Source organism: Triticum urartu, chromosome 2, assembly GCF_003073215.2.
Source record: "Triticum urartu cultivar G1812 chromosome 2, Tu2.1, whole genome shotgun sequence".
In the NCBI taxonomy this organism is placed as follows: domain Eukaryota; kingdom Viridiplantae; phylum Streptophyta; class Magnoliopsida; order Poales; family Poaceae; genus Triticum; species Triticum urartu.
Genome location: NC_053023.1, coordinates 234,320,952 through 234,346,673, shown reverse-complemented (window position 1 = coordinate 234,346,673; position 25,722 = coordinate 234,320,952).

Below are 25,722 nucleotides of genomic sequence, written 5' to 3'. Positions count from 1 at the left end.
TGACTTGGGGTTCGGAGTGGTGGTCCTCGTGCTTTGGGCACTGCAGTTGCCTTACTAACTGCTCGTGTTTGGGTGCTCTGTGGTGGAGACGGTGCTGTGTCAATGGGAACTGGGTTACTATCTGCTGGGGTTGGGGTTAGAAGGGGTGTAGCTTGTTCTATGTCCAACTGGGTAGGGGTACAATCTGCGTGAGTCCGGGTTATGTGTGGTGGGGCTGGTTCTTGGGAAAGTACAACCGTGGTTCTATCTCCATCGACAGGTAGCACCATCTTTTCTGAAGGCCGTGTTTTTACTCCCACAGATACTGCCATCACCCCCTCCAATTGAAATGGCTGATAAACAAGAAAAGTAATTGAATGTACAGACATTGTAAGATAGACAGGTGCAATGGATAGTAGGGAAGAAAACAGGGCATGAAATAATTCACATTTATGTTGTCTAACCAAACAGAATAACAGGACATAATTTCAAATACATGATGGCTAATTAAACAGGATAGCATGACACAATTTCACATGTATGATGGCTAACTAAACAGGATAGAATGACATACTTCAAAATATGATGACTATGTAAACATGATGACATGATATAACTATATGATGTGCCTATTAAAGTGGTTGGCATGCCATAAATCACAAACATGCAATCGACGGAAACATGATGGCATGATATAATTCACGGATAGAATGACATAATTCAAATTATGATGACTATGTCAACAGGATGAGATGATATAACAATATTATGTCTTTAGAAAATGGGTTGGCATGCCATAATTCAGATACATGCTGTCTATGTAAACATCATGGCATGATATAATTCAAATATATGGTTTACATACTAAGGAAGTGAGCAGAGGGCAATCGCATATATGATGTGTCAACTAAGGAGATGGCATTCAATATCGTCTATATGATGTAAAAAGCTAAGCATTGCAATACAACATATGCATGATATGAGTAATATAACCCTGCCAAGTTTGAGCATACACCCCAGGGGGATAATAGGACTGGTCATCTACCTCTAAATCCTCCTCTGAAGAGCTATCTGTAACCAATAAGATATCTGCTTCAGCAGGTAGCATTGTCTGCTCTGAAGACCTTGTTTTCACTCCAGATTTCTCCATCACCAATTCAAATGGCTGATGCATAGGAAGAGCAGTTGAATATACAAACATTGTCAACAAAAGCAATGATAAATAAAAAAAGGACGACATGATATAATTCACATATATGACGCTTGGCTAAACAACATGTCATTGCATAATTCACATATATAATGCCTTGCAACAAGATAGCATTGCATAATTCACATATATAATGTCTTGCAACAAGAAGGCATTGCATAATTCACATATATGGTAATTAGACACTAAACAGGTGGCATTCACACAAAGCATGTCTAAACTAAGCAAATGACATAGCAATGCAAGATACCATACACACGATATGAGAAACATAACCATGCCAAGTTAGAGCATGCACCTCGGGGGGGATAGGACTGGTCATCTGTCTCTGAATCCTCCTCTGAGGAGCTATCTGTAACCAGCAAGACATGCGCTTTGTCAGATAGCATTGTCTGCTCTGAAGACCTTGTTTCCACTCCAGATTTTTCCACGACCGTGCCGAATGGATGATGGACAGGAAGAGTATTGAATGTACTAAAATTGTTGACAAATTTAACACGTAAAAAAATGATGTCATGATATAATTCACATATAAGATGACTGGCTAACCAGGGTGGCATTGCAAAATTCACATATATGATGCCTAGCTAAACAAGATGGCATTGCATGATTCACATATACGATAAAGAAAATAAACAGATGGCATTGACACAAAGCATGTCTAAAGTAAGCAGATGACATCTTTGATGTATACAGTAAGCAATGCAAGGCACCATATGCATGATATTACCAACATCAGCATGCCAAGTTAGAGCGAAGACCTCATGGGGTAAATAGGAGTGGTCTTATGCTTCTGAATCCCCCTTAGAATAGTTATCTTCCTCTTGATTACGGTCCGAAATTGGTGGAGGGGGGCTGCTTTTGCGCCCACCGTGGAGCGACGTTTGCATGAAATTTTATTGCCACGCAAGGCTCGTATCTTTTGCTCTACATGTTCAGTTCCATTGTGTACAATAACTGGCATGCATAGGAATAAAACGTAGTGAGATTATGTAAGCAGTGCATGCACAAATTCAGAGTGATGGTAGCAAACTGTGGATAGACCCAAAACCAATGATAGCAGGCAGATAATAGCTTTAGTTAAAAAATACAGATAATGGCTCCTTTAATGTTTGTTTGCACCCAACATGAAACTCATAGTAGACACCCGAGATTAACCAGATAGTAGACAGATAGTACTGATTGCTGCCCCAATATGTACCCCACAACCATTTAAAAACTCAAGTTTCAGCATAAGTTTGGACCTGACTCGGAGTCTAATAGGTGAACACGACGATATAGTAGCATGTCATCATGTTAAGCGATGCATAACGTAAGCAGACACAGAATAGTGCGACATCTCTTGCGGACCCGTGTAGTCCTCAAGGTCATCTGCTCAGTTGATGATGGTAATGCAGTTGTCATGGCTGCCGGCGGCGGGGAAGAAGATGTGAGGCGGCGAAAGACAGTCTGGAGAGCGGATCCCTGCTGTGGTGAGCCCTTCCATCGTTGGAGCAGCTGAGCTGGGGTGGAACACAACACCGCAGAAGCAGGACAAACCACACAAGGTTTTCTTTGACACATATCTGTAACAGAAGTAATTGTGTAAGGGCTTGTTTGAATTTGAGGATTATAACAATGTAGGGATAGGAAATAGACATGAATAGGATAGGAATGGACGTGCAAAACGTAGAATTTAAAAACACAGGATTTCTACCAATCTGGGTGTTTGGTTCACAAGAATTGGAAGATCACAGGATGCAAAGAAGCATGGTGAGATTAAGTCAAACCACAATAAAATGTACGATTATAATGCTATTACGCTACTATCTCTTAGTCTTGTGCTTCATGAATAGGAATTTGAAAAGGAGAACAGGTGGAAATTAAAATTCCTACGGTTTTTCTTTCAAGGAGACACTAAAGGAACAAATCCTACAATTTTCCTTTGCTCCATTCCTTTGCACCAAATTCATGAAAAGTAGTACCATACGAAACTTTCCAATTCCTATGTTTTTATTCACTTTTCCTTTCAAGCACTGGCGATTCTAGTAGGCAGGCTTGAGAAAGGAAAAGCCTACACTAAAAAAATGTTTTTGTGCTACTTCTATTACTTTGGACCTAGGCCACTGCCCTACTAGCTCAACTCCCAGGGCCATCGACAAATGCACAGCTCAAACGCGCAGAGATAAATAATGATGGCATTCAAGAGAGTCCATCACGGATAGCTAAGTTGCCTGGTACCTCACTGCTTGTCATATAGTAGGATAACATAATCGTATTTCTCGTTACTCCATGTGCTCAATGGACAATATATATAACATGTAGAGTAAAAAAGATATGCAACAAGTGTACAACCTCTTTGGCGAAGCCATGTTGATCTCAGCGTGATTGGGTTGGCCGGTGAGGATGCTCCGTCTGACTTGGATGTCGGAGGAGGGAAGAAGATCTTAGGCGTCTGTAGATGGAGCCCGAGGTACTGCTCTGCTGTGACGGAGGGTTTCGTCGTTGGAGCATCTCCGGTGAGTTGTACGACGCCGAGGGTGAAGCAGGACAAGAGAGACAACGTTAACCTGAGTGGAATTCTAATAACATCTCCAATAGATGAAGTAAAATACATAACCACAAAGTGCTAGATGTAAAATACATTAGCCGCTCATCTCTGAACTTAACTGTCAAAACTGAATTTAACTGTCAAAACTGAACTTGACTGTCGAAACTGAATTTTGCTGTCGAAACTGAATTTTACTATCGAAACTGAACGCACTAGAGGTGAGGCTACACGTCAGTCGACTGACTTTTTCATCTCTGGTCAGTTGATTTTGCAGCCGTTGGATACGAAATGAAGGGCCTACAGTTCATCTTCAACTTCCACCCCCTAAGCCGCCAGCCACCACCAGCGAAATAGCCGCCCGCGGCCGGTGGTGCGCCGCCCCGCCCGCCCTGAAAACACTCCCCACCGCCGGTCCTCCGCCGCCCCGGCCATCCCTCTAGGCCCCCCCGTGCCGAGCTTTTTCTCCGGTGATCCCCACGCCACCGTCCTCCACCGCCGGCGACCATCGCCCCCACCCTGAACCCTAAGATAGATAGTGGGGTACCTCTCCGGCGAGCCCCCATCCCCGCTGCGGCTGGTTCTTCCTTAACTCTGGCGAGCCCCCCACCCCCTGAAAATCGACTGACCCAAAAGTCGATTTAGTCGACTGAAGTGTAGCTAAATCGAAGCAACATCGCAAGCAAGAGCAAGAGCAAGAGCAGCAGCGCGAGCAAGAGCAAGAGCAGCCAAGACAGGGGATCGAGAGCAAGAGCAGAGTAGTAGTGCGAGCGATAGCTAAATTAACAACAGCTCCTACTGATGTGGACGTCGCCGCCGAGGGAGCGACGCCATGGAGGAAGTGGCCGGCGACGCCGCCGTGGATGGAGCCGCGCCGTGTTGGCTCGGGACCGAGCGCCGACAGCACTGTGAGATCGAATTAAGAAGAAAATGCGGCGATTAGTGTACAACCTCTTTGGTGGCGCTGATTAGGCCGCAGCTTCATCCGCGGAAATGGTGATGATGATGCTCTTCCTGTGGTGCAGGTGAAGACGGCGGTGTGGGAATGGAGGTGGCGCAAAAGAAGAGGGGAACATCGGGGCAGCTCCTTAGAGGTGGAGGACGGGGTGGCTGAACCAGCGGGATGACCAGATTGATGACGGATCCTCATCCGGTATGGTGGATGCGGGATGTCGAGGTGTTGCTGTGGATGACGTTGTCGGGGAAGAGGCTCCGGCTGGGCGGCAGACGGAGGAGGGTGTGGGGCTTCACGGGTTTTCCCAGCCTTGGTACACGAATGGGTGGGCGGATGGGATGGGAGTGGGGAACCATGGCTTAGGGACGCGCTTGTCCGAAATGTGGGGGTAAGTTACAGAAATACCCCCACCGATTTTAGGCGGTTCTTTCGGTTCAGGGGTATCACGGGCATTTCGCTTGTTGGGATTTCACAGGAGGTGGGAGTTTTCGCGCACGTTGTAATTTTGGAATAGCAAGGCGAGGGTTGAGATGGAGGTAGTTGTCGGAGCACAACGAGACAAAGATTTATCTTAAATATTTAGGGGCAACAAGGCACGGGGTGAAGAGGCGGGAGTTTCGCAGCACGATAGGCAGAGATGCTAGCTTGAAATTTCGGCATAACAAGGCGCGGCTTGAAATTTCGGGAGAACAAGCTTAACGTGTACCCAAAAGAAAAAAGACAATTTAGACTAGTATGATATACTACATACAATGTGTTTAACACGCACAACACACACAAACACCATTTAGACTGGTAAGGTACACGTGCATTGCACGCATGAGATTTGGCAACCAAATTATGAATAAATACCACATTATAGCATGTAAGCTTTGAGTCATATATGCATGATGTAGATGTTCGTTTAATTCTTATAGTTCATTTCATTCAAAATCATCTAGTTTTTACAAGAAAGCTAAACTTTTTAAGATTCATGGAATTGTGTGTTGTAAGGCATAAAGTAAAAACAAATCATGTAGAAAAACATTTGGGCAATTCTGATACGGAAGATTCTAGAACAAAGAAGAAGTGCTTGTGTTTTGAGGTTTGTGCATTATGCTTAAGTTCAACCATAGAGTCTTCTAGATTGTACATGTGGCAAAATCTGGTGGAATCTAGATGATATCCAACGGCCAGTAGTGCTCAAATTTGCCAGCTCTGCACCATCGGATTGGCCTCATCCAACGACCATCTTTCAAAGTTAAAGTTATCCACACACTATATAAAAAATATAATATATATAGGGGTATAGATATAGATATGTGATGCGAAAGCCACCCATCATCTCTAATTAGAATAGTGTGTCCATGCACGGATGCAATGTGGCCAAACGATGTCTGCCAACAGTATCTCAAATTCAAACCAGTCTGACCTTGTTCAATGTGTATACATTACAACATGCTCGTTTCCAAACCACACCACGTAGATCTCCGTTATATTCATGCATGCATGAGTTTCAAACATCATGCTCTCTTATTCAACTATTTGACTTCAACTTTACATTGATTATGACCTCACCTAGTCTTTTACACCCACACATTGGTCTTCTCTTTATAATTGTACCATTTCTCTTATGCATGCATGCACACACACTACCAGTCGGCATTATCCATCACACACATGCAATCTTTTTCTTTAGGTCGGTCTCCCATGAAGGCACACACACACACACACACACGTCCCCCTCTCCATCATATCAGGCATTCTTTATCTCTCACGTGCATGCACAACAATCGATGTTCCTCTATGTGTGTGTGTATATAGCTAGGTCTTTCATAGTTTTCCACATAAACCGATCAATCTATATATCTAGTGAGGTCTCACCCTCTTTCCCACGTCCACATCGACCAATCTATACCTCTCTATATAGGATTACATATATAGCTAATACACCCACATTAATTATATATCCAATGCCCCCCTCTCATAATCCATGCCTTCCGCTTCATCTCCCAGACGCCCGCACAATGGCGAAGACAGGGGGCAGCAAGGGCCCTGCCCCCCTAACATCACTATATATCGAGGCTAATATGGATGTGATCATTAGACAATTGCTGGTAAAAATGGTTTAAGTTGATGAATTGGCCCTCCTCGTAAAGGATTAGCAATGCTTGGCCCCCTAGCTCATGGGACATTTTTCATGGCTCCACCACTACGTGCAACAGCGCACGTTCTCGCCGCTCTCTCTAAATATCGATCTCGCAGTTGTGCACTCCTTCATAGTCTCCCTCCACTCGGCCCCTCACACCATCTTCTAGCCCCCACCAGATTTTTCCACATGTACAATCTAGCAGACTCCATGGTTGAACTTAAGCATAATGCACAAATCTCAAAACAACAGTGGTTCTCCTTTGTTCTAGAATCTTTCGTATCATAACTGCCCAAACTTTTTTTCTAGTTGAATTGCCATTATTTGTTTTTACTTTATTCTTTACAATGCACAATTCCATGAATCATAAAATAGATTAAGGGCTTCTTTGATTCAAAGGATTCTCAAAGGAATTTTGGAGTATTCTAATCCTTAGGAATTTTTCCTATATTGGTTGCTTGATTCGTAGGATTGTAAACCATAGGAATTTTTCCATATGATTCATTTGCACTAGATTTCATAGGAAACATCCCATCCACTCAAACCTCTTTGAAAGAATTCTGCGTTTTTTCTATGCACAATCAAACACTCGTACAATCTTGTAGGATTCAAGACGACATTCCACTCTAATCCCATGTTCTTCCTATTCCCGCGTTTTGGAAATCCTACGAATCAAAGAGGCCCTAGGTTTTTTATAAAAACTAATGGATTTTGAATGACATGAACTACAAGAATTAAATGAAGGTCTACATCAGGCATATATGACTCAGAGCTTACATGCTATAGTGTGGTATTTATTCATAATTTGGTTGCAAAATCTGACGCGTGCAATGCACGTGTACCTTACTAGTACTTCGAGTTTGTGCAAAACACAATGGCACGCTACACAGTGTCTCTCTTATAGTTCATGAAGCCACGTGGCTCATGTGGAGGCGTTGCCGCGACATCCTTGTGTGGATTGATCACAATGACGTGCTGCTGGTTCCAGAATAATGTACTCGTCCTCCCTGAGCCACACTGGCGGTACATGCATGAAGCAAAGATGTGCACGCATGCCACACACGCACTCATTCCCTCACACGCACACGCGGCTACATGGGCGGACACAATTTTGTACCAAGATCCACCCCATGTGATAATTTGACGCATGTAAAGTCCTTCACTTCATTGATGGTCAATTAATACAGTGCATACAAATTGAGTGGACGTGAGGGCAGAAGAAAGACATTACTACTCCACTGCGCGCATGTGAGTAGTTAAATCATGGGTTGCTAGTAGTACTTCCATTGGTCTCCTTCGTATTTTGTGCCAAATTTTGATAGTAACATAATATTTACGCATCTGAGCAGTGTAGTCTTCTTGAAATTTATGTTCCACTAAGCTCATCGGGAGCCGTTTCGGGCCTTGAAACCAAAATCCATCAATTTATCTTTACCTTGTTCCCATCACATTCGAAAGTACTAGTGCTACAATTAAGTGCAAGCCTTCTCACACCTACTAGTACGTACCAAACCTGAACGTGTTCCCACTATGCAGGTATTAGTACTAGTGCTAGTACTTAGGTTATAAAAAGGGGAACTACCTAACCAAAAATTACTCTACCTTTCCTCCTCATAAGTGCTTCTTCTTCGTCCGTCCTTGCCATGTCCGGTGCGTAGAGCTCTAGGTCGAGAACTACTCGTAACAAGGGAGTGACAACCAAGGCTGTGGAAAAAAGAGGGCTTGCCGCCACGCAGAGACCTCAAAAGATCTCTCACGGCTGGCGATGGATGCCAGGAGCGCCCTAGCCGCGGAGGCGAACATGCCAAGCTGGCGGCGCTGGAGTCGTTATCCCTTGACGGCATGCCCGATCAGCTCAATAGGCGCCTCAATAAGCAGAAGGAGTTCATCCACGGCTTGGTGGAGCTGCTGAAGGAGAGCCTCGACGACATGCCCGCTGAGTTCAATAAGCAGGGGGAGTTGACCGCCGGCTTGGTGATGCTGTTGAAGAAGAGCATTGCCTAGGAGAAGAAGGCGGCCGGCGAAATCCTGCAACTTCAGGAGGACAAGGCGAAGCTCTACCACGAGCTCGACCTGCTGAAGGAGAAGAACACCGGCTGGAAAAAGCTGCATGAGAGTAGTAGTTCCTCTATGAAGATGCTGCAGGCCCTCGTCATGGAACAAAAGGAGGAGTTGGCGAAGCTCCGCATCGAGCACCCGGCTGCTGTCAACGTACGTAATGCGGCCGTGGAACTGATGATGAAGGCTCGTGTCGAGAAATCTCGCGTTATGGATAGAATGAAGAAGATGGCGGAGGAGATGCGCAAGGAGATGGAGGTCGTGGAGGCGATGAAGAAGGAGTTACGACTCCATGGCGAATTAGATCATTTGGGGTGATAATCTTCCTTCTTCTTTTGCTCCTGTGTTTCTTCTTTTGCTTCGGGTGTTTCGCCGCACGTGTCATGTTCTCTGCGAGGCATGAATAGAACAATGCTAACAATGAGATGCCTAGCAAATTAGATCATTTTTATCGCCATATTGCATGGGGCTGCCGTGTTTCATGCTCCTCCGTCGTACTACTCCAGTGGAAAACTTGAGTATACCGCACGGTTCTTTGCTCCTCCTCAGGTCGTCGGCACACTTATATGAGCAGTCAAATCACAAGGCCCCGCCTTCTAGCAGTAATGAGCCGTCAAATCACAAAGGCCCTCACCTCTCGTGAAAAGAACCAAGCTAGACTGCCCCGCCCTCTAGCCTTTTAAAAAATGTATACATTTGTACAGTAGTAGTATTGATGGATTGCGCCATGGAGCAAAACTAACAAGATGAAATTAAAGAAAAAAGGTGGTACATATAGAGAGCGCTCGTTGCCAAATTATGCATATACTATATGACACTACCCACTATGAAGGTACTAGTAACATAGACTAGTAACTAGTCTATGTTACTCTCCACTATGACCAGTCAAAGTCGAGGCGCGGATACCAACGAGGGCCTTGTTGTGTCTATACTTGGACAACTCACCTGACTGCATACGCACCAGGCAGACGAAGCTCTTGTCGTGTTGGTGCCGTGTGCGGCCCGCACATTAACCAAAACCTCGCGCCTCCATCTTAGCCTCCGCATTTTAAACTTCTCAATCTCAAGGCCAAGGAGCAACGTGAACCTATGATAGAGACAATCGAATGGTTGAGAACACTACAATTCGTAGCTACAGATGTGTGTGTGAGAGAGGACGAGTGCGTGCGTGCACCTCTTCTTAGAGTACAAGTGTATGTGGGTGGCATCGACCTAGGGAGCAGTGATGGTGCGTGCGAGAAGTCCCGAGAGATAGGTGTAATGCATCTGAAAAAGGACTAGTCTATAGCTCGCCACGAGGCTATTCCTGTCGAACACCAAGCGTAAGATATATATCCGACGGTGCCAGTTTTTGCACGTACACAGTAGTAGAAAAAGAACTAGTACCATGGCATATGCTACACCACGGCCGAGAAAACGTGCCGACGTTACACCATCCGGGAATAGTGCCACACTTCAAAACTAGAACCATCAATAAATTTTGAGCGCGTCTTGTCACATTCCAAATTACGACTACTACCACGCAACATTTAATTGCAAACCTATTCACACTGATCACAACCTAAATGGTTTCCCACATAGGAGCGTATTAGTAGTACTTGGTTATAAATACTACAATGCTAAGATGACTGCACATTCTTCCTCAACTCCTCATCCACAAAAAACAATCATGTCAATCAAGGCATGGCCAGTGTGAGTTCTGGGTCGAGAGGTTTCCATCAGGGAGAGGTGAGCATGGAAGAGGAAGCATGAGAGATGTCCTGCCTCGCTGCGAAAGCAACCGACATGTCCAGCCGCGCAGCAGTAGCAGCACAGAGGTCTCGCTGCGCCGTTGAAGAAGCACGGAGGTCCCACCGCATCGTCGATGTAGCAGACTAGTCCGGCCATGCCGTGGAAGCAGCAGAGATGCCCCGCCATGCTGCCGAAGCAGCACGGAGGTCCCGCCGCGCCACGGCGGCCTAGGAAAATTTCTCGCGGGCAGGCAAGGACTCTTATAGGCGCATGCATGTGATGGTCCATAGCCAAATGGATCAGATCTCCGACTGGGCGAGGTTGCAGGACGAGGCTACCAGCGTCATCGGCAACTAAAGGAGGCCAATGCGAAGCTCCGGGGCAAGCATGACCTGCTGAGGGCGAAGATCGCCGTAAGGGCGAAGCAGGAGGAGGAGACCGCTGCCTTGTTGCAGAGGACGGGCGTCATCATCAAGAAACTTATGGACGAGAATGCCATGCTCCGCATCGAGCACAATAGGCTGGTGGAGGAATCCATGGATGCTGCCAAATAGCGTACTAAGGACATGAAACTGATGAAAGAGATCATTGCCCGCCGCGAGAACTAGTCCCCGCGACCTGCAGCGCATAAATAAATTAGAGATCAGCGAGCTAGATTGTTGTATGTGTCTTCCTTCTTCTTTTGCCCTTGTGTATTTCGAGCGTAGCCGCATGTGGCTTTTTTAATTATCTTCCTAATTATGTAAGACAATTATTATCCACTCTCATCGTCCTTATATATATATTCACCAGTCTTGATATAAGTCACAGTAGATGCTATATAGTTCCGTCGGATCTTATATCAAGATCCGTGCAAAATTTTCTTTTTAGATTTTCTTTTCTCTCTTAAATCTCAGTCGAGTGAGACATTGCCATGCCATTAAACAGTGGCTCGGGCGCCATTAATGGAGACCTTGGGATAGAGGTGGACGACAGATGTAGGTAAAAGGACTCTCCTCCTGATAAGCACGCGCAGGGTTCTGATCGCACGCCTCCCGTACTCAAATAGCTACCCTGCACGGCGCCTCCTAGCTAATAAAAAAAGGGGACGTGTGGCGGCACGTAAATGGTAAATAGAACGCCCACGGTTTCAATAATACTTGTGTTTCCTATTGTAATGTGACAGCACTTGTTCCAAAATGACTTTGTTGATTGTTAATGTGTGCGCCTTCGCAAATTGGACAACAAAATTACCACAACATGTTGGTGCCATGTCATGACACCAAGCCAAGTTTCATGTTTTTCATGCGTGTTTTGGATTTACAGGAATTAAAAAACCAAGTTTCTCAATGTTTCCAGCTGAGCCATGACGCCCAGATGTTTGAATTTCATTCCCATTTCTAGCATGGGACCTAGAAATTTACCCGAGGACACACATGTGATTTTTCAACCAGCTTTGGTGCACTGGAGCATGTGCTTGTATTTAAAATTTGAATATGCACACAAAGGTGACACGTTCCCTCTCAGAACCACGAGCCTTCTTGAGAGAAGCTCTGATTTGCAAGAAACTTATACCAAAACTTGTTCCTATTCTGCAATTTTTTTACCACAACATGGTAGTACCATGACATGACACCATGCCAAGTTTCATGATTTTCAGGCGTGTTTTTGATTTACAAGAATTTTAAAACCAAGCTTCTCAATGTTCTCAGCTGAACCACGATGCCCAGATGTTGGAATTTCATTCCCAATTCTTGCATGGGACCTAGAAATTCACACGAGGACACGCATGTGATTTTTCGATCAACTTTGGTGCACGGGAGCATGTGCTTGTAGTTCAAATTTGAATTATGCACATTAAATGACCAGAAACTCAATTAATGTATAAAAAAGGCCAAACGAACCTGGAATAATTCCAAAATTTAACAGGGCACTCATATAGTTCTATGTTTTCTCTGTAAAGAAAATCTGGGGGAGGCAGCATATATTGTTTCGCACACAAAGGTATAAAGAAATAAAGAAATAAAGAAATTAGCATAGCTATTTAATTCTTGGGTTCTTATTATTTATGCCACTAGTTGTGTATCACTACTTAGTTTTGCCATTAGAAGTTACAACTACTCAAAAAATGCCATCGATCCGTGAGATGCCTGCTCAAAAATGCAATTAGATATCTAAAAAATGCCATCGTTAAGTTAGATGTTTGCTCAGAAATGCCATTAGACATTGTTATTTTCACGTCAAACCCGTTGACATGTTACATGATAAAAATAAGCGATTCTCACAATGATAAGTTAATGGTGTCCAGCACAACACACCCCTCAAATAAAACTAAGCACCCTGGAATTATTTGACAAAACTAAGCGCCCTGAAATTCTTTGACAACTAAACTGTTGGCTATATGATGTTGGCCATATATATTGTACGTATATAATGTGAAGAAACGAGTGGTAGTACTATACCAACTAAAAGATGAAATGTACGAAATATAACAAGAAGAAACATAACATAGTTCTGCTGGGGGCTCAGCACAACACACCCCTCAAATAAAACTAAGCACACCAGAAATTAAACTAAGCAACTAATCCGGTAGACACTGCATTAGAACCACCATGAACAATGACACTGCCACCTTACTCGGAGTCCTCGTCCACGTCCTCGACTTTGTCCTTGTGCCTCTTCCTCTTGGGCAATACTTCTTTGCTTGAACCGCACACTTGGCTCTTGCTCTTCATCCAACCCTTGTAGATATTTAAACAAAGGTAGCCATCCATTGCAGCGTAGTGGTTGTAGTCTATATCTAGTACAATCCACTGCCATGCACGATGAAATGTGTGCGGAGGTTTCTTCAGTTCACCATACGAAGGATGAACCATGGCTCCTAGCAGGGTCAACATTGAAGGCTGATCACAGGAGGGCACCAGCCTTCCTTCTAGAGGTCGAAGGGCTCGCCTACAACGAGGCCATCTGACCCAGGATTTCCTTGTCATTCCTAAAGTCTATAGTAACGAATTTGACTTGGCCGCCCTTGAGGAACTTCTTGAATTCCTCGCACTCAACGTCGGCATGGCATATGTGGTAGACCAAGAATAAGTCATGCACGCAAACCTGGATCACGGCGGGCTTCTACTTCTATGCCTCCTTTAGATTCTTCTTGCTTCCCAGGATTGTGGTGTACTCAACATCTAGCCTAGCGACCCACTCATCATTTGAGTTTTTGAACATGCGTTTGAAGCGAGCAAGGCATTCTTTCACCGTTGCGGAAGAACGGGTGTAGATGACATCAAACTCATCGCCGGTGATGGTTCTAACCTTGTACTCATTGCCAATCAAGGAGATTTGGGATGCCATGGATTTGGGAGGAGGCTTAGGATTAGTGGAACTGCCGTAATGTGAAAGGACGGGACGACTAGGAGCGGTTTATCGATTGTAAAAATGTCGAGTGGGGGGCACGTGCGAATGGCAGGGTAGTGGCCTTCCTGGTGGATAAATGGATTCATGCACAGTACTATGGGGGCCCAATTAGATGTCATGTCTACTCGACACCCAATTAAATGGCTTTCGATGTCATGTCAAGCGTCGGGAAAATTACAGGTGATACGAAGCTTTCATTTCTCCCATGATACGGGCTTACAAGAGCCCTTGGATCTGAGATCAAACGGTTCCATGGCGTGATTATAGACCTATGGGTGAATATCCTATCCTAGAGGGTTATTCTGCAAATTTTCAGCAACTTAGCATGCGACCGTTCGATCTCAGATCCAAGGGCTGCCAGCAGCCTGTATCATGGTCGCGCCTACCACGACCACCTCCTCGCTCGCGCGGTCGCACCCATGGAGATTTAACACGGTGCATTAGGCTATCTGATGTTGGCATGTCATACATAGTCATCACTTAGTCACTCATACAACAAGGTTAGCTATAAAGTTGGCTATAAGAGCATTTTTTGTTTACTTCTCTCTATCTCTTTCTTCGTACTATTTATTGCATTTGCCAAGGAGTGACCTCTTCCAATGAAATGGTGCTTAGATGAGGTGCTATGGGCATTAAATGGATTAGCAACTCAAGTCCCCAATGCATACGTGCTTAGTTTTTTGTTGCTAAGTTTGCTTCATCTAGGTACACGCGCTTATCACTGTTTCTTCCTGGGGTCACCAAACTAGTCTCTCTCTCTTTCTAATTAACTTGCCATCAGACTTTATGCCTATGTGGCAGGCTTAGCACCTGTAGGATCAAGTACAATAGTGGGCTATAAGCCCGCTTTACATGGCATTTTTGCATACGTGGGGGAAAGAGGCAAGGAAAAAGTGGAGGAGTGGGCTCTCAAGCAAGAGCCAACCTCTACATGGTGGAGCATCGGGAGAGGCACCTGTATGGAGGTGGTCAAGAATCGGGAGACTCACGCCGGTCGTAGCACCGCAGTTAAAATGATAATGGCAAGTCAAATCACCGGGCCCCACCTGTCCAGCAGCAACTCACTGTCAAATCACACAGCCCTACGTTTGCAGCAGCCTACTCCCTCATCTTCTCGCGTCTCTGTCAAACCGACTAGGCGGAACTGCCCCACCTACCGCGCGGGAAAAGCCCCACCCTCAACTTTTAAATAGTATAGTATACTAATTTTGTATCCATGGATTGCGCCATGGAGCAAAGCCTCAAGAAAATGGTGGTACACATGTACGGAGTATACAGCACGCCCGTCGCGTTCGTGTCGCACCCCAGACGGTCGGTCCTGGCACGCCACTCTCCAAATGGAACGCGCGTCATATTGTGTTTGCACACACATGTGGGACCGAAATTGAGAACCGACCATAGGCACACTCCCCGGCCCCGCAAGTCGGGTGAGTTAATAGAAGAGAGAGATGAGCGATAGTTCTACTAGAGAAGTGTTGTAGGAGTACATACGTTGGTACCTGGACAATCCCTGCAAGACACGGAAGATCAGTTCGTCCATGCATGTGACCAGACTCTAGCAGACACGCCTGGATTGGCTATCGTCTACATGTCGTGCAGGCTGTGTTGTACATGGCTGTAGTTCTAGTGAGAAATCTAAAAAAGGTTTCTTGTCATCTCGCAAAATTAGGTGTCATGTGCTTCGGATCACTGCGAGGGTTAAACAGCGACAACTGAGTTGGGCTAGTCATTGGGAGCACATGCACGAAGACTACTCGGCTGCCATCTAGGTCAAGCCGGCTATGTTAATTAGGACATCTATCGACGGACCCCTTTTCTACGAGTTTATCTTTAATTTGAGCTTTGATCCTCGTCTAGTTTGTCCGTCGGGATTCATCTTGTCTCCTTTGGGCAGTGAGGTTATGATTTCTTGTCATGTGGCATTTTTTCATGTTATATGTTATAATCCGGTGCTTCAGATGAAAATGACGACAACTGCGCCTCTGGGGCATGTGCATGAAGACTTCTCGACAGTCATTGTCGAGGTCAAGCCGGCTCCGGCCGGTAGACAAAAGAAAACTAGTACTCCACTATATAGGCAGGAGCCTCCGCGCTTGCTTGCTAGTGTTTCTCTCTTCACACTGTCTCGTCCTCTCCAGATCTAAACACGATAGAGGCGGCCACACACTCTCTCTCTCTACTCACCACTGGTCACAGATCCAGCCGGATCATCTCCGCCGGGGAAGGTGAGATGGTGAAACGTTCACGCGGTCGTCCTCGGCGACGACTCCTACCCACTGCCAGCGCGTCCTGATTAGCGTGTCTTGCCGTTCTCTCCCAAGCATCGCTGGCGAGGGAGGGCCTCCCACCCCTTCTTCCTCGCTGCCGTAGTGTGGGCAGATCCGGCCTCTCGCTGCCCACCTAGCGATATCCCGACGACCCTCAGGTATAACTTCCTTCAAAACCGGCCTTGCTCTACTTCCTGAGCTCCTGACGTCGCTGCATTTGTATCTTTTACTATTTCTCAGGGCCCCTCGTAGATAGGATCGGTCGGCTGTTCAAAAACCACCTAATTTTTTACTGTTAAGAGGTAAAACTAGTTCATGCACTCGAATCTAGTACTACTTGGTTCAAACAAGGAAGAAAGGGGGTGGGGGTGGGGGAAGATTTGTTACCTGAATCTAGGACTTGGTCGAAAGAGGAAATAATGGGGGCGAAAAGTAGTAGAGACTGGCTACCCAACTAGTTTCTAGGTCCAATAGGGAAATAAAGGGAACGCAGTACAAACTCAATATAAACCCGATCTATTGGTTGAAAAAGGAAAGAAAGTGGGGAGTGGGGACAAGTCAATAGTGTAAGTCCAGCACTAGATTTGCTAGCCTCACACAGTATAAGGTGGCTATATACCGAACAAAAATGGGACCAACCCAGATATCCTCTTCTGATGTTTGTTGCCCCAAGCCGCTCTTATGTAATGCCACTGGTAAATGTAGCAGTCGCACTGTTAAAAGTAAGGACATGTTAAACCAATGTTGTTTTCAATGTAATGCCTCCAATAATATGAATCAATGGCACTTTTTTCATGTCCTACTAAATTTCCCATTAAGATAAGTTGCTTCTTTTCGTTAGAGATGCAACTGTCCTGGTCTGCCTAATCTCCCGTGCCCAAATACCGACTCTGTAGCAACTGTTAATGTAATGTTGCTGGTAAAATGAAGCAATGGCACCATCAAAGTAATGTCGTATTTAACGGTTGTCATAGTTAATCCTAATGCCCACACTAATATCTAGCAATGATGCTAGAAATTGCTACTGTACTTGTACGATTGCCATTCAGATAAGGAACATGATTTTTTCATTTAATGCATGTTTCATGACTTGTTAGTCACCCTCCTTTCCACCTTTTTTGTGCAAATAGAGATATACATTTCACGCTTGATCTTAGTTAACTGCACAAATGATATCCAAATGATCTTAGGTGACTATTCCAGGAGCTTCACGACCAACCTTGATGTTGCTCAATTTTATTGCAACTAATGAAGAAGAAGCTCTGTGGGTTTCATTTTCTGATGGAAATGGAACCGGGGCTGGAGCCCTTTTCTTAAAAAAGAAGAAGAAGAAGCTGCTAGCTCATGGGACATTGCTTCATTTTAGGTGAACTGCACCAAAAGGTCGCATGAATTGAATCATCCATGTTGGTGACTTGTGTCATCCCTTCTACGATGGTGTTGACTGCAGATATGGTTCCCATCATGAGGTATGTTCCTTTTTGGTCTGACCGTTTGCCAAAGATCCTGCATGTTGATCCTGCTCTTGTGCTACTGTTTTGGCACTGCCATGATAAAGCAGTAATGTTATTATTTTGCACCTTAATCTAGTGGCACTATTAATTTGAGGCAATTTTTTGGCACCTCTAGTTCCACTGTTTTTTAATATATCGAAAGAGGGGGTTCCCTTCGATTTCATTAAAGTAACCCAACCATAGAGAACCATTATCCGACAACATCTCAGTGTAAACGGGCAGTTATGCAACTACTACTAGAACGAACTTAGTACTAGCAGGAGACAAGTTCGTCGCATAAGCTAGGCAGGTAGGGGGATGCAGCACCAGCTCGACCAAGTTTGGATTACAACCCAAATGCTACTACGGAAACATCAGGGGGAAGATAGGGACTAAAAGAGCTAGCTTCAGCATCCCAGTCTAAGCACCCCCGGCCTTCAACCTTGCGACACATGGTACACCTCGTTTGCCACCTGCTCGACCCTAGTGTCACTGATAAAATGAAGTAATAATATAGTTAAAATAGAGTGAGTGTCCTCTCTATCATTTCATTTCCAATGTAGATAAAGAAAGTACTTCTCTTTGTTAATGTATGTTTCATAAACCAGTCCCATTGTTAATGTTTAAGCGTTTCTGCAACCTGGGGTGCTTAATTTTAGTTGATCTACACAAAAATAGTGATTTGAATGTCTCAAGGCCCCTCCTTGTACTACCGCTGTACACTGATGTTCATCACTGGCAGAAGGTGTATCGGGGAGACTTGGGACGATTTCCAGTATGAGGCGTGGCGTACCGTATGAGGCGTCACAGGGCCCATCTCGCCCTCGCAGCATGGCATACTATGATACTATCGCAATATTTTCTTCTACTTTTTGCGTGTTTGATCAACTAGTGCCACTATAATGTAATCACGCTTTTTCATTATCTGTGCAAACAGGGTTATTCAGCTACATTTTGGTGGAACTACACAAATGTACGGATGGAACCGGCATATATGCAGAGTGCGGGGTGTGCCAAGTAAAAATTACTGACACCAACCATGCTCCATGCACGCATTGGCGTCCACCACCAGTGGGATGTGTGGCGCTCTTTGTGGACGGATCTTTCTCGGCAGCAAATCCTCTAACCAAATACTAGTAGCTTATATTGGTAGTTTTCTAGGGAGTACTCTTTTCTGAAACAAGCACCAGTCTATTTTTCTTTATTTGTACACAATGTCACAACTTTGACCCAAAGTTCCAGAGCTATTTAAGGGTGATTGGCGTAGTACTCGGAGACTGATTGTAAGCATGATTTTCATTAGCTGTCACACTGATTGTAAGCATGAGCAGGTGGAAGATTAGGTTAGTGCGAAGCTTACCTTAAACCCTACCGCCGCCATTGAGACGAGGTGAGCGTCGAGGGAACCATGGAGAACAGCGGGGCAGCAACGTTGCACCATCCGACCTCCTCTTGCGGTGGGAGAACGGATACTCATGTGGCTTCGGCTGGCTCTACACCCTCACGAACGGCACACCGTAATCGATCGATTCGTTATCCTCTGGCTGCTCGACCTTCGACCTGTACGCCCACCGCCTCCACCTGACTTTCGCCTCAGGAGAATTTGTCTGCTCCATCGCCCAGGGAAGACACTCGATGAAGTCGAAGGACTGCGGCATGACTGCCGCCGAGGAGTGCATGTACATCTCTGCCCTCATCGCCGCTGTCTCGCTCTTTCACATACAGTGCCACATGGCCCTCACCATCCTTGAAATCTCCCACTCATTGTCAAACCAAGTAAGGATCTCCTTCAACCTAGCTAACTTTGCCTGGTTGCCGCCGGCGATCTTCCTGATTCGTTGCTGCATCCTCTCCATAAATATCCTTCTGAGTGGTCTGGTGCTAGCTTTGGAAGATGGGAGGAGAGACGGTGGTCTTGCAATAGAGAATAGGGAGAGGCGAGACGGTGGTTTTGGAATGGAGATGATGGAGAGGAGAGGAGGTGGTTTTGTAATGGAGAAGAGGGAGAGGCGACACGGTGGTTTTGGAATGGAGATGATGGAGAGGAGAGGAGGTGGTTTTGTAATGGAGAAGAGGGAGAGGAGCGTGCGACAGTGATTTAGGATTGGACGAGAGGGCCGGCGCGCTGTGACTGGATAAAAATCAAAATCAATTTACCCTTCAATTAAGAAAGCGACCCCACATTAACTAGTCTCCCTTTTATTCTGGGTCATAATTGACCATGATTTTCGCAAATAAAATAATGTTATACGTTGCAAAATAATATAATTTGAAAGTACATTCAGATACGAACCAAACGATACAATTTTTGGTGACATGCATTCACATTTTGCTTGTTCAATATAGTACGTGGTCAAACTTTGACCCAAAATACGCAAAACAAAAAAATACTTCCAAGACCAGTCCCGCTCTTCTCCTCTTAAACCACCGCCGCTCCTCTCCTGTTCCAATCTAAATCCAGCGCCGCTCCTCTCCTCTTCCATTTCAAAACCACCGCCTCTCCTCTCCTGTTCCAATCCAAAACCAGTGTCACTCCTCTCCCGTTCTAATCCAAAACCAGCGCTGCTCCTCTCCTCTTCCATTCAAAAACCACCACCAGCGAGGGAAGGTGCTATGGAGAAGTAGATCGATGGAGGAGTACAATCGATACATGAGGATCGCAGACGGCGACCCTGTGAAGCTAGCTAGGATGTTGGAGATACGGTCTTGGTTTGACAACAAGGGCTAACTAGCGGCGACGGCGATATCCATGGCCAAATATCTGCAACAGAGCGAAAAGGCGGCGATACTCCCGGAGGGAGTCGCGCGGGAGTACATAGAGCTACTCCTCTAGGCCATGGAGCAAACAGATTCACCGAATCTGATCGTGAGGGAGCGGTGGTGGAAGTATCGATCCCACATGGAGCATCCACCAGAGATTGAAGGATCGAGCATCTACAGGGTGCCGTTTGTGAGGCTGTCGTGCCAGAGCGAGCCGGTGGAGTCTTCGTTGACCGAACCCAACTGCAAGAGGAGAAAAATAGTTGGCTCGACGATGCTTCCCCGCCATCCTCTCCCTCGCCGTTCACATCGTCTCACGGGGAGGCTGTCTGCCGCTGAGGGATAGGAGGGACTGCCCCCCAGCCCAATAGTCGGGCAGGTTGTGAATTGTCAGGAGGAGCTTAGGTTTGTCAGTATTTGCAGGTTGTGAATTGTGTTTTGTGTTGTGTATTTTGAGAGTACTTTCAGATATGAATGTCTTTTCAATTTCAGGTTTGCAGTATTGAGCATATGAAGTATTTTATGAATTCTAGAGATCTATTTTTAGCACTTAAAAAATGTAGTTTCATAGGAGTATAAAAGTGCAGACAATGTGATTCTCAGAGAAGAAACTTCAAGTTTTAGTTTCAGATAAGAAACTCCAAGTTCAGTTTCAGATAAGAAACTGCAACTTTCAGAGGCAGAGCATTTATATTAACACGGCCTTTTCAAACAGTGCTAATATCAAGTTGGAAGTTTTAGTCATGGTCGAAACTGGAATTACCAGCCAGTTAACATCATGCTGATCAACATTCATGCATAGCACATCTTCATATGATGCACAATCAAAAAGATATGCTATTTTCAAAATGCTCACACAATGTCGAGTGTGCGAAAAACAGAGAAAATGAGGGATGAAGTTTTGTCAAGTGTTGGATGTGGTGTGCGTAGATGACAATTGGGACCCACATGTCAATAAAGGCAGATCCAAAAAATTTGAAGATGTTTTCTCTGCACAGGTGGAATCGAACCCGGGCGGAACAACTATCGGGTAGTGTCACTCGGCCACTAGGCTAGTTCAGTTGTTTCGTTACTAATAAGGCACTTCCTCAGGTGGTCGGATCTCCTCCTGCGCCTTTGTGCGCTCGCCGTGACGCCGCTGTCTGCTGTTGTGAACATGCTGAACAAACGAGATGAATCTGGAGAGGACTGTACATGGAGAGGCGGAAAATCGGGACCCACCAGGTCTATGGTCGTATGCAAGCAAGTGCCTCATCGAAAAAATACTTCCTACTAATGATATACTGACGTTGGGGCCCACGGGTTTGTCAACATAGTTACATTTTTAGGTGCTTCAATGTAGTTACTATAGGAGATAAATTCACAATGAAGCCGGGGAGCTGGCAGGTATCATTTATTATCACTGGGGCAGCAAGTATCAGCTGGGTTTTCGGCTGCCCCGTCTAGGCTTTCTTTTTTAACATGCGCAACCCACGACCTTGGATGGGAGGTCCATAGGCCTGTTTGTATTTTCTTGAGGGCCGTCATGTATCGACCGGCCTATGGACCTCCCATCCGAGGTTTGATTTTTCCTGAAACATCGACAGCCCAATTTATGTTTTTTTTGAAGAAAACACATAGGTCTGTTCTATTTTTCTATATAAGAATAGGAACGCCTGGTCCAACTTATTTTTCCCTTCTAACTATATTATATATATAAAAACTATTTTATATGTTATTATATATTATTGTTATTGTCATCATATATTTAACAGATACTTACATATGTAAGAAAACAATATCCCACATCTTATTAACTTATAAAAATAATTTCTTAACAATAAAATCCTGGATTTTTTTGGCAACGAAAATCCTGGTGATTGTGTACAAAATCTTGGTAAGATTGAAGGACCAATGTAATAATAAATCACTTATTATTTAAATACATATATAACAAGATGCTCAACCCCTGTTTACTTTTTGATAATGTTGATGCGCCCACCCCAACATTATAATTAGAATCAGCCTAGCAAAATCGTGTATTTTGAGAAAGTGCAAATGGCATGTAATTTTTTAGGAAAAACATAAATGGGCCACATGGACGCTACATCTAATGGACTGTAATTCAAAAAAAAATGATCAAATTGACTATAAATTCTACCCCGCAAAAAAAGACTGTAAATTCTGAAAAAATGGGTTCAATACGTGCCACATTTTTGGAGGCTGAAATGTGGGCCAATAGGTCGAAGCCAATGCAAGTCGTTGTCAACTTAGTCAACAAATGATTCTGACATCGTTAGCCGTTGGATTTACATCCAACAACCGGCATCCATCTTCAATCTCTCGTCTTCTTCCTCCAGCACCGTCGGAACCACCTGCTCCCGCCTCCTGCTGCTAGTAGTTCTGCTTAGCATGCTTCGCTGGGAAGCGCTACTCCACCGTTGGCCAGGCCATCCCTCCACCCCTCCACACCTCCTGTTCTTCTCCACCGACTGCCGAACCACACCGCAGCAGAACCAGTTAACCCTCGTACACCTCTCCGCCTGCGACACTGCTCCCGCGTCTTCCCTTCTCCGGCTCATTGCTGTCCGGGGCCTCGCCGTCGTCCACCACTTTGGATGCGCTCGGCGCGGAGTGGTCAACGTGGTCAACGAACGACACCATCGGAAGTAGATTGTGCATGGAGAGGCTGACAGCTGGGTCCACGACCGCACACAAGGAAATGCCTCCTTATAACGCGCAAAATAATGATTCCTCACTTGATAGCTGGGTCCCACTGGAAGGGCCTCTGTATTTCGCGAAAAAACGTTCCCACCGCTGACAGATTGGACCCACCAGCTATATCTTTGCACGCAAGGAAGTGCCTCCTTATTATGCACAAAAAAATGAATACCCACTGCTAGCTGGGACCCACAATAATGGGAGGCTGACTTGTGGGCCAACTAAGTTGACGGGGACGGAGGGCTTTGTCAACTTAGTCAATATGAACGATTGTAGCTCCAGTGACCGTACGATGTCCATCCAACGGCCGTAGTGCTTCTTCAACCTCTGGTCTTCTTGCTCCAGCTGCCCAAACCAGTGCCGGTCGTGCCTCGTGCTCCTGCCTCCCGTGGCAGGCTGCGATGCCGTGGAGGCCTCACCGCCCCTACTACTCCCACCGCTGGCCAGACCATCCCTCTACTCACCCACACCCCTGTTATTCTCGGCGTCGGCAGCCTCACACCGCAGAGAACCAGTGAACCCTCATACTCCTCTACGCGTGGGCATCCACTGCCGCATCTACCTCGGCTCCACGTCGTCCCCTTCCTAGGCCTCGCCGTTGTCCACCGCCCTGGTGCTCTCGGCGTGGCGTAGTCAACGTGGTCAAGGAACGGCTTCCATCGGACATGGACTGTATGTGGAGAGGCTGACAGCTGGGTCCACGGCCGCAGCAAGGAAGTGCCTCCTTATTACGCGGAAAATAATGATTCCTCCACCTGACAGTAGGGACCCATCGGACGGGCAACCGTATTTCACGAAAAAAACGATTCCCCCCTGACTGCTGGGACCTACCAGCGACATCTTCGCACACAAGGAAGTGTGTCCGGGCAAAAAAAAAACGATTCGCCCCCTGACTGCTGGGACCCACCAGCTACATCTTCGCATGCAAGGAAGTGCCTGACAGTCGGGACCCACCTGGTCGAAGCGTACATAGCGTCGTCATTCCAGTCATGAACGTGTACGTACATACTGGTTGATATAGAGGCGTGCATATGTCATAGTAGAGGCGCACACGTAGCATGTACACGTACGTACGACGGCCAGTGTGCAAGAAAGAAAATACGGCCACATACGTACATACGGGTGGAGTCTCGAACGCCTACTCGCGCATACGTATGGCCAGGGCTCGTGTACATGGCTGGGTCGGAACAGAAAAACAACATCGTCGTCGCCTGCAAAAAAAACAGCGTCATCGTCGTGTTCATGGGGAGGCAACGGAATGCGTCATGTTCATCGGGAGGCAACGGAACGCGTGGGAGCCAACCGGCTTGGACGGAACAGCCGATGGAAACGAGGCCTGGCTTACCGCAGAACGGAGTAAACGACCTTGTGTTTGACCGACCACGTTCGAAACGGGATCCTGTTCATCGAGAGGGGTCTGTCATACCGCAAAACGGAGGAAACGGACCTCCTACGGTCGAAACGGGGTCCTGTTGATCGGGAGGGGTGTGGCGTACCGCAAAACGGAGGAAATGGACTTGTGTCGGAGCGTTACGGTTGAAACGGGTCCTGTTCATCGGGAGGGGTGTGGCATACCGCAAAATGGGACTCCACGGGATACTGTTCATCTCCATCGTTGACCCCCTCCAGCCTCCATGGGCTACTGTTCATCCACCATCGACCTCCTCCAGCCTCCACCTGCGACTGTTCATCCACCATCGACCTCCTCCAGCCTCCACCTGCGACTGTTCATCCACGGGCTCCTGTTCATCCAGCCTCCACCGTGCGCTACTCCACCGGCTACTGTTCAACCAACCCTCTCCACGGGCTCCTATTCAACCACCCCTCCACGGGATACTGTTCATCCAGCCCTCCACCATCTACTGTTCATCCAGCCCTCCACGGGGTTGTCCTGTTCATCCAGCCCTCCACGGGGTCCTGTTCATCCAGCCACAACCGGCTCGATCGATCGGGGTCCTATTCGTCCAGAGGCAACACCACGGGGTCCTGTTCATCCACCCCCACCAGGAACTGTTCATCAAAACCCCCAGCAACGCTCACTGTTCATCCAGAGGCAGCATCGATCGGCTTCAGTTAGCAGCAGTAGCGAAGGAATCGCTCGATCGGGTTCAGTTAACAGCCATCGATCGATCACTCGAGTTCAGTAACGCGTAGCCTGCAGTGCAATCGCTCGGGTTCAGTAGGCGAACGCCTCGCTCGGGTTCAGTTAGAGCCCAATGCCTCGCACCCATGCGCGTGCGTGTACGAGAGAAATGCGCAAACCTCCGTGCATCGCTTGGCCCCGACCACCCACCATAACTGGGAACACCCCGATATTTTCCTCGCCCTCGCTTCTACCACGGTTTTTTCCATCATGGATGGCCCAAAGAATGTCATGCAGCTGCGTCTCCGGCCCACCCAGGACAAAAAGCCCATTTTTTGTCATGATTTTTTGTCATAGAAGTAGGATCCCACCACATCTATGATGATACCGGGTTTTGTCACAATTATCATCATAGAAGTGTCATAAGTATGCCAGAAA